The 10819-nt window shown below is 40.2% G+C and overlaps 1 long non-coding RNA gene across 1 annotated transcript in view; it reads left to right on the top strand.

Annotated features, from left to right (window-relative positions):
* Positions 1-2533, top strand: part of LOC105517074 — a 104375-nt gene extending 101842 nt beyond the window's left edge. The window contains exon 3 of the long non-coding RNA XR_001002605.1: positions 2415-2533. This is a non-coding gene — a long non-coding RNA (uncharacterized LOC105517074). The remainder of the gene's footprint in view (positions 1-2414) is intronic.
* The last annotated feature ends 8286 nt before the right edge of the window (positions 2534-10819 follow it).

Raw genomic sequence — 10819 nt, 5'->3', positions numbered from 1 at the left:
GCCACCAGCACCCCATTGCCACCAGCACCCTCTAGCACGTGACCCATTTGTTGTATAGGAAGCATTCACACATCTTTTGCTCCAACAAACTCTGAGTACTGTCTGATTCCAATCCTGTAGCAACTGTCCTGGCCCTGAAACCACAGCACTGGTCTGCTTTCTTAATCCTCAAGATTTCCTAGGTCAGATATTCCCCAAGTTTTATTGGTCACATGCTAGGTTTTCAAGTGGTGCAGTTAAAGCACCACCTCCTACAAGGCCTCACGTTACAAAGCTGGCAAATATCCCTTTAGGTGAGGGGGAAAATGTAGTTTACAGAAAAATATTTTCAGGAACTTTACTTCTACATGCTCTGATCCAGGTATGGCATGCTTGATTTCACTAAGTGGTCTAGGATTCAAGGATTCAATTCTAGAACGTGTGTTTCTAAGTCCCGAATTTTGATCTGGCACTTTACTATAGCAGGCAGAACATATTTATCCTGGTGCCAGATGGATATTTCATTTATTAGGTTACACAAAAGTCTTAGAACCTTAAGAAAGACTATAATTGAGGAAAATACACACAAAAACATTTTTTATATAATGAGCTTCAAGCATATCAAAAATTTAGACTTTCATGATAATTTCTTGTGGCTATCTATAGCAAAGGCATGTCTGTGAAGTTCATACATTCTTGGTACACAAGACATTTGTAGTGAAAGTTATGGTGACTATGATGTAAAGAAGTAGGCTGTGTAAAATATGCGTCGGTGCATTCTAATAGACTTATTTCAGCAGAAAATAGTTTTAAAGTGCAAAAAGCTAAAATATCAATTCACAAATTCTATGCAGCTTTGAGAATAAAAAAAGACATATATTTTCTTGAAATGCTAAATTAGGCTATGTGTAACAGCTGGTATAGTGTCCCGACCCACAGGACAGTCGAACGGGCCCTGGAAAGGGGAGTGGGAATGGAGGAGACAAGAAAACACGAGAAATGGAGACAAGACAAATAACCTGATCAAGTCTCGTTTAATGGTGGCAGTGCAATGCCTTATATAGGCTGGCAGAGGAAGACGTTGGGCCAGGGCGGTGACGGGGGCCGGATTTTCTCAAATTACAATTGCGCATGCGCCGTGGGTTTATAATTTTCCCGGGCGCGGGATCGCGCCTGCGCCGTAGGCTGCATATCTTCCTGGGCGGGAAAAATGTTTGCGAGCGCGCGGGAGAGGCTTGCGCGCGCGCGGGAGAGGTTTGCGCGCACGGGAACAGTTTAGGCCTGCGCGGGAAAGGTTTGTAATGAAGAACCCGGAAATGTGCCATCTTGTCTCCGCTTTGCGGAGATCAAGCAACAGAGGTCGGCTAATTCCGGGCCTCATGGCTCCGGACAGGAGACCTATGTTAAATCAATAATCATAGAAATATGTCATTACAAACTGTGCTATAAAGTAAAAATGCTGGAAAACCTAATTTAATGACAGAGCCTTGGACAGTCATTGTAGGGAAAGTAATGTTTTAGCTGAAAGCTAAAGGATGAAAAGCAGTTCACCAGCAAGGAATTCCTGCTAGGCCCAGCACTAAAGGTCTCCAGTGCTTCTTTGTGGGTATGTTTCCTGGGAAACTTCCCAAGGGGTGGGTACCTGTGCAGTAGTTTGTCTCCAAAGGCAGCCCCCATCCTATTCCTACTGGGTTCCTCTTAGCACCCACAGGTGACTCCATTCTCTGGGTGAATTTGGGTTGACCTTTCGCTGTTTAGAACAATAGAACGTGGCAGAGGTGATGCTGTGCCGTATTTGTCACATGGAAGGGCACCAGGGACCAGACCTGTGAGTACCGAGGCCACACTGATATCTAGTTCACTTGGGCTTCCTGATGATGCCAGCCCCTGCAGCTATCTTGTGAGAGAGACCAACAAGAACTGCCAAACCAAGTCCATCAGCCATCAACAGAGAATCATACGTCATTATTTTAGCCAACAAGTTTTGGGATATTTGGTTACACAGCAAAAGATAACCAGAATACCTGTCCATGACCTCATAAGACTCTTTTGGGGGCCTTAGCTTAAGAGAACTAAGTTTAGATCAGCTGACAGGGCCTCCTGAAAAATGTTTATTCAGATGTTCTTTCTCCAAGGGCAGGAAAAAAGAGTTTGTCCTTCCAATGGACCCAACCCTTACCTCTCCATATGCCAAGCCTCACCTTATTCAGGTCTGGAGGGAAGTGACCCAAGATGTCTCTGACAAGACCCTATCCTAACACTTGACTGGACTCTCCGTGAGAGCCTTTACCGGTTTTGTTTAATTTCTTCCAGTTTCTGCACTGCCTTGGTTTCCAAACCTTTCCTAAAAACCCAGCTCCAAGACAGATAAAAATGATGTTTCTCTTTCTCAGGATGGGTAATTTTACTGTCGTTGTCATCTCTTGCTTTTTTAGGATCCAGTATCTGCTGGAGGAGCCCCACCTTCTGCTACTATTATGTTCTTCAGATGAGTAGAAGAGAGTGGGGAGGGAGAGAGCAGGAAGAAGAAAGGAAGAATAATGTCTTGAAATTGGTAAGAGCGTTTTTGTTTGCACATCTTGCATTATCAATATTTCTTGTTTAGCATAATTAGCTACCCTCTCAAGCTTATACACAACCTGCAGTGCTTATGCCTTCCATTGATAGCTAAAGCATCAGCAAAGCAGTCCAGGCCCCTGAAGGCTGAATGCAGGTGGTTCTGGATGCTGCAGGATGCCAGCTGCTTCGAAAGGCAGGATACATAGGCTTTAATTCTTGCTAAAAATGCATTCACTAGAAGAATCGAACGCCTTCTGTCTGTCTGGAGTGGATAAAAGCCATCTATGGATTCAGTAGTCTTAAGAAAGTCGCAGCAGAACAAAGAAAAGGCAGACAAATGGGCCCAAATGAACTTCATTAATGAGAAAAAATGATAACTAATATAAGACAATACCACTTCTCTTTATTCAAATAATTGGCAGTCCATTTTACTTGGACAATAACTATGGCCTCAAGTGTGATTTCAGGCTCAACAAAGCAGTGCAATTTAAGGTCTATTATGCCTTGTTGTCATGCTTCATGCAGTCTGGAATAAGTAATTCAATACCCCTTACAGAATCACAGGCTATTAAATCAGAACAAGAGCTTAGAGGCAGAATTATGCATTCTATGGTATATTATTATTATATAATGTATTATTTGTATTCTGTTATTACATGTATACTTCAGTGGCCTGAGTTAATATTTTTCCACCAGCCACTAATTCTATACTCAAGAGTTATTCATGAAAGAAAAAAATAAACTATTTTGACCTGTTAGAAATGGGTCAATATGAAAAGAATGTACACGTATGGGAGTGTGTGGAAGTAACAGTCCTGAATTTGATTAGCAGAACATTCAGCAGGAACTGTGGAAATTCAAGTCAAGTAATGCTCTCAACAGGTGTTAATATAGTGCTTATTATTTGCTAGATACTGTTCTCAATCTTATCTACATATTAATTCATTCTATCCTATAAAAAATCTCTTTGAGGTAGAGACTATGACTATCTCTCATTTGTTACATAAGGAAATTGAGACATGGAGGTTAAATAAATCACCTAAGTTCACCTCATTAGTATCTGCTGGAGTGAAGGTTTGGACCCAGGCAACCTGGCACAATCATCCATGTGTTTAATCACCACACTGAATTGCCTCTCAATTCAAGGTTGGATGTTTCCATATTTACAACTTATCAGGCTTATTTACCCTAAAATAAAGCATTCCTTCCTTTTTAGTGTACAGAGTGCTTTCATATACATTTTTTCATTTGATCTTTGCATCAGCTTTGGAAAGTAAGCATGGCGGCCGGGCGCGGTGGCTCAAGCCTGTAATCCCAGCACTTTGGGAGGCTGAGACGGGCGGATCACAAGGTCAGGAGATCGAGACCATCCTGGCTAACACGGTGAAACCCTGTCTCTACTAAAAAATACAAAAACCTAGCCGGGCGAAGTGGCGGGCGCCTGTAGTCCCAGCTACTCCGGAGGCTGAGGCAGGAGGAGGTGGAGCTTGCAGTGAGCTGAGATCCGGCCACTGCACTCCAGCCTGGGCGACAGAGCCAGACTCTGTCTCAAAAAAAAAAAAAAAAGAAAAAAGAAAATAAAAAAGAAAAGTAAGCATGGCAAGAATGATTATCCCAATTTACAGATGAAGGAACTTAACAGGCATCTTCCCCAATTCCTTTATATTTCTGGCGAGAAAAGTAAAGCTGAATGTCTACATAATGCCTACACATAAATATTAAAATAAGACAAACAATTCAATAAGAAATAGGGAAATCCATGGGCAGATGTTCTGCAGATGAAACACATGGCTTGCAAACATTCAAAGAGGTGTTGAACATTATCAGAGAGTTGGGAAATGCAAATTAAGGCCAGAATGGGGTACAAATTCCCATGCCTTTTTCAGGCAAAAATGTAAAAATCAGTCTATGTCAAGAGATAAAATAGAGCCACAGGATCTATATGTTGCTGATAGAAATGTGAATTTAGAAAAATTTGACATTCTCTACTAAAGTTGAAATTCATATATCCTGTGACCCAGAAATTTCACTCCTACATATATCCTCAAAATGTATTCTTATACACCAACAAGAGACATGTGCAAAACTGTCTGCATCAGCATTTTCACAGTAGCAAAAAATCTAGAAACAATTCAACTGTCCATCAACATGAGAGTGAATTAATTCATCGTATAAAAATTCACTTAATGGAATATTAAGTAGAGTTTAAATGAATGGAATATAAAAACATATATCAATATGGGTGAATCTTAGCACTATAATACTAACTGACTAAAAAGCAAATCTCAAGGTAAATAAGCTGATAGAGAAAGGAAAGCTAAGGAATGCCAGTCTTAAGGGACAGGAAACTCCAAATAATAGTGACTTAAACAAGATAAAGGTCTTCTCTGGCCAGGCACAGTGTCTCACAATTATAATCCCAGCACTTTGGGAGACCAAGGCGGATGGATCACTTGAGATCAGGAGTTCGAGACCAAGCTGGCCAACATTGTGAAACCCCGTCTCTATTAAAAATACAAAAATTAGCCAGGCATGGTGGCAAGAACCTGTAATCCCAGGTATTTGGGAGGCTGAGGCAGGAGAATCACTTGAATCCGGGAGGTGGAGGTTGCAGTGAGCCGAGATCATGCCACTACACTCCAGCCTGGGTAACAAGAGTGAAACTCCGTCTCAAAAATAATAATAATTAAAAAAAAATAAAAAGGTAATCTCTCTCCCATAAATAAACTTTGAGGTAAGCCATCTAGCGATAATATGATGTCTCCAGGGCCGCAGGTTCTTTTCAGTTTGCTTGTCATCCACAAATTCCAGTTTCCATTTCATGTTCCAGAATGACACCCCAGATCCACATTCTTGTCAGAAGGAAGAAGAAAAACTATGGAGAAAAGCATATGTCTTTACTCTGCCTAAAAATTGAGCACAACACTTCCCTCACTTCTGTCCTCTTAAACTAAGCCATATGGCCACACCTAACTGCAAAGGTGACTGGGAAATGTAGTCTTATTCTGGGGAGTTGCCATGCCCCTCTAAAAAGTGGAAGTTGTATTCCTGAAGAAGAAGGAGAGAAGAGATTTGAGGGAAGAGGTAGCAGTCCCTGCCATGGTGAGTTTGTAAGGAGAAACTGAGCATGCTTAATTCATGCATTTGCTAGGGAACAAGTTTACCCTAATCTAGGCGGGCTGGGGGATGTCTGTCAGGGCTCAGTACTAGGAAGCTGCCTTGGCTACAAATGTAAGCCATACTTTTCCATATTATCTTTAACACCAATAAAGATGATATGCTTATCTCCATCTGCTAAACAACTTTGTCTTCTTTTCAATTGTGTCAGAGCTCAGATGGAAAAGAATGGTGTCACTGAGACCCTTCAAGATTCCCAAAGCAATTCAATAAAGAAAAGGCAACACAAAGGAGTTGTATAGAATTCCTCACATTATGGACCCATGTCATAGAGAGAATCCATGGTGCATTTGTTAGCTGCATTTAAATTACAACACTTTCAGATCCAAAATGCATTTGGTAGGCAAATATATCTGGATGCAGTCTGTTAAACAATGCCATTTCACATCCTCCATTCTGGAATGGTTTAATACTGAGTGGGATCCAGAGCTTTTGTGTTTATCCTTTAGCGGAGTGAGGATTTTTGGATCTAAATTGACTATTCTCTAACATATACTGTTTTAACATTTAGAAAGTGTCCATTTTTAGCAAAATCACAGCTGTGTGAATGTAACATATTGGTGTGGAGGAGGGTTACATTTCGACTTGCTATATTAGAAAAATAAGAAAATTACTAACTTTTAGATCTGGTAGAAACTTAGGGATTATTGAGCCAACCCTCCTATTAAGGATGAGAAAGCTGAAGCCCAGAGAGGGAATGTGATATGTCCTTGGTCACTCAGGCTAATAAATTACAGGATGACAGGAGAGCCCAGTAACTGCTGGTCCAATATTCTTTCTAGCATATGATACCATACAAAACTCTACTTTACTCTCTTTCACCGTCCACTGCTCGGTAGCAAGCACCATACTGAGCTCTGAGGATATCTGAGTTGAATCCGATCATGTTCATGATGTGAAAGAGATGATAAGTATGTGAACAGATAAATGACTACATAATATATTAAAGGCAAAAATAGGCAAGTGCACCTATTAGGTGGCTATAAGTGACCAATTAATTATCTTGGTTAGTGGTGGGAGATGGAAGGTTAACAAAGATTTCCTGATGGAAATGACTTCTGAGCTTAGCTTTTTAAGTCAACTAGAAATTCATCAGGTGGAATACCATCCCAAAAGAAACAGTAGCATGTACTAAGGTGCTGAAGCAATAAACCTCATTTTATTCACTAAAAAATACCAGAGTGCAGTTAGAAAGTAAGGTACCAAAGGGACCAAAATAGGAGGTAACTTGGGCAGGAACCAGAACATACAGACCATTCAGTCCACCCTGGGAGCTAAAAGTTTATCTGTCAATAGAGAGGAGCTTGTTGAATATTTTTGAGCGGACAAAAGGTATGACCAGCTTGCTTTTGTTATGAGTTGAGGAAAAAGGCAAATTAGTTGAGGCCAGGAGCAGGGAAGCCAGTGAGAAGATAAGGTTGAGACTTCAGGTTGCCCACCAGTATCCATTCTGTCTTCTTCCATAGGGATAGAAATTTACCTGGATGCAAGGCTATGCAGAATGAAGATTACCTAAATGATTTGGCTGTGTCCCCACACAAATCTCATCTTGAATTCCCACGTGTTGTGGGAGGGACCTGGTAGGAGGTAATTGAACCATGGGGGCAGGTCTTTCTCATGCTGTTCTCATGAGAACGAATAAGTCTCACGAAACCTGATGGTTTTATAAGGGAGAGTTTTCCTGCACAAGCTCTCTCTCTGCCTTTTGCCATCCTGTAAGACGTGACTTAGTCCTCCTTGCCTTCTACCATGATTATGAGGCCTCCCCAGCCACGTGGAACTGTGAGTCCATTAAACCTCTTTCTTTTGTAAATTTCCCAGTCTCAAGTATGTCTTTATTAGCAGCATGAAAACAGACTAACATAATTACATTTCCCAGCTATCCCCTTGCTCTGAGATGAGCCATGTTACTAATCCTGTCAAATGGGATGTGAATTTAAATTACACGTGAAACCTCTGGGTTCCACGGGAGGAATCTGAACCCCTGTAAAGGAAGAGACCCCAGACAATTCTGGATCATTATGTGACAGAGAAATTCCCTTCTATCTTGTGTTTTAAAATACTGTTTTGTTTAATCTCTGTCATGGCAGTAAAACCTATATTGGAACAAGTCCCTGAGGCTGCCTAGGTGAAAGGCAATGGTCTGAGGCAGGAACAGGGTGAACGAATTAATGGGGATAATAGATCTGAGAAAAGTTGTTGGACTTATTGACAGGATGTAGGAAACAAGAGAGAAGAAGGTGTTAATTGCACCCCGCCCCCCACCACCCCATATGCTTTCGCTCCAAGACTGGGTAAATGTATGGTGAAGTCATCAATGAAAAAAAGAGAATGTGGGAGAAGTAAGATTACTTCCAAACATTTCTGAGAAGTTGGAAGTTTGCCAGGAAAAACCTGTTTTCAGTTCATTTGTTCATCCATTCAAAAAATTTTTACTGACCTCTTACTATGCATAAGGAACAAAGGATTTTTTTTAACAAAAAAAGCGTTCATTAGCAACAGCATAGGTTTTACTACAAAAACAATAAAGATGGGCACCTCAGCTGTAAAGGTAGTGAAAATACAGAACTCTACAGATTATGCACAGATGTGTCAGGCCCTTCACTGCTTGAGCTGTTTGCAGATCATCTAACATCTCACTTAGTGTTGTCTCAGGTTTGCACAAGCAGCCAGACTGGACAAGGGAAGTGTGTGAGGCACACTTTTTAGCTTTAAGATTTTATAAAAGTCCACCTGTTTGGAGCTGCGGTCATATGAGAAAGAGAAGGTCCCTACAGTGAGAAGAATTTCACATAGCCACTCATGTAGTTGTACTGTAATCCCAAATATCCTTAGGAGGGTCATTCCAAATAAACGTATGTACATGTACATTCAGGACAAAAAATATGTATATGTACATTCCATACATTTCAAAACACAGTCCTGTTTAAATCATCTCTTCACATTTTCACAGCCGACTTTTCTTTTTGCTCTATTTATCCTCCTACATAAGCAGTTTAAATAATCACCCTACGTGATATTCTGAACTTCCTGAGCGGAATAGTTTTTCTCATATCAACTAAAAATTCAAAGTATGTCTATATATCAGGAAAGTCATTTAACATTCATGTTAACATTCACAAATGTTAGGCTGCTTCAAACATATTCTACCATAGATTTCATAAACATAAAATGTATATGAAGGAAATCAAATAAACAAACTTCTTCACTCTCAGTTTTTTAACAAGTGGTCTGGGATCAATCATGTTAACTCCTCCTGGTCTCTGCTTCCTGCAGGGTGGTCTGCCGCTGATCAAATGAAACTATTCCCCAGCTAAGTCAGACAACAGGAAAGCATTTGTTTAATTAACTGGCATTCAATGCAATTCAATGGGTTATTTCTTAAACACCTACTATGTGTCAAATCCTGTCCTAGGCCTGGGTGGATGCCAACGTAAGTAAGATTTAACATGGCTCTGACATAGGTGCAGCGAAGAGTCCTAGGACCCTGAAGGGAAAGATTAATTTCTTGTGATTGTGATTAAAGGAAAAAACACTTCCTAAAGATTCCTACATAAGAGCTGAACTTAGAAAGAAAGAAGGGTGGGAGTGAGGTCTCAGAAGAAACAACTGGCACCTTGATCTCAGACTTCTAACCTCCAGAACATTGAGAAAATATGTTTCTAATGTTTAAACCACCCAGTCTGTGCCACTTTGTCATGGCAGCCTAGCAAACTAAGACAAGACATAACTCTCCAACATTAGTAAAGGAGTGTCAAATGCATCACTGTTGATCCTCACATTAACCCTGCAAGGCACATATTACTATGCACATTTAAGGAAACTGAGGCTCATCGGATAGGTAACTTGCCCAAAGTCACACATCTACAAGTAGCAGAAAGATACATGGAGAGCGGGGAGCATACTGCACATATTTTTATCTGCCATTTTTTATTTAGTTGTTTTATCATGGACATTTCCCATATCACTAAAAATTGAAGTATGTCAATTTAGGTTTGCTTATCTCAACTTTGAATAAGCTGCCTAGGGAATCTATGTAAGAGAGGAACATCTTGAAAACTAACATTGGAAAAAATGTTCCCCTTCCGGAAAAAATGAAAATGAAACGCAGCTTGGTAAAACCAGCAAGGAATTTAGTGATCACCCAAGAAGGCCAAACACTATGACAGGTGACAACAAGGCTATGGCACATCTTGGATCCTAGAAAGGCTGTCCTAGTTTATGTGAATATTCTGGGAAGGACTTTCTCATCTTCCTTGACCCCAAGAACGATGGAGGGCTGAACAGGTGGGTGGATCCCTCTCTAGTTCTGAGTCTCCTAGAGAAATGAGGAAGATGCTACTAGTGTTCACCTCACAGTGTATTAAAGAAAGGAAAGACTTAAAGTGGTTTACAGCGAGGTTTGGGAAACATTAGCAATGATTTCTGTGATTTAGAAGATAAAAATAAAAAATTATATTCTTGCTTTTTATATATAGATTATCCAGTTTATTCTTGATAACCATTTTCAGAATGACACGGATCATCATTGCAAGACCATAAGTGTACATCCAGTATCACGGAAGAAGAAAGAGAGGAAAATTGATGTATTCATTACCTCTAGAAGCTTACTATCTGGTTGGGGATATGATAAATCTTAGAAACAAAAATTGGAAAGAAAAAAGATAAGAATTGCTTAAAGTAGCCTCCAATTGTTTTTAAAAGATCTAATAAGAGTTTATGTGAAAATATTTTGTAAATTTTGAAGCACTGTAACAAGTTCTTACTACTACATATTTTAAAAATACTGATTTTTGTCTGTGTTTCAGGCACTATTTTGTAATTGTTAGTAACTAGTGCATGTAAGTTGCATAGCAGAGTTGAAACTGAGTTAGTAGTTGCCTAGGAGACCTAAAATAAGGACGCAACTCACGAGGGTTGGAGGTTGCCCTCCGTCACACTGTCACAAACATTTTTTAACAGCACCCTGACTTACCGACAAAGTGGACACGGTACAGGTTTAAACTCAGGGCTGGGGTTGGAATCTCAGCTCCACTACTTAGTAGTTATTTGACCTAAGTTAAGTCATAAAAATGCCATTGATGACAATAGACCTTGAAGCGCT

Source organism: Colobus angolensis, unplaced genomic scaffold (assembly GCF_000951035.1).
Source record: "Colobus angolensis palliatus isolate OR3802 unplaced genomic scaffold, Cang.pa_1.0 Scaffold3, whole genome shotgun sequence".
Lineage (NCBI taxonomy): Eukaryota > Metazoa > Chordata > Mammalia > Primates > Cercopithecidae > Colobus > Colobus angolensis.
This window is presented reverse-complemented; position numbering and strand designations above follow the sequence as displayed.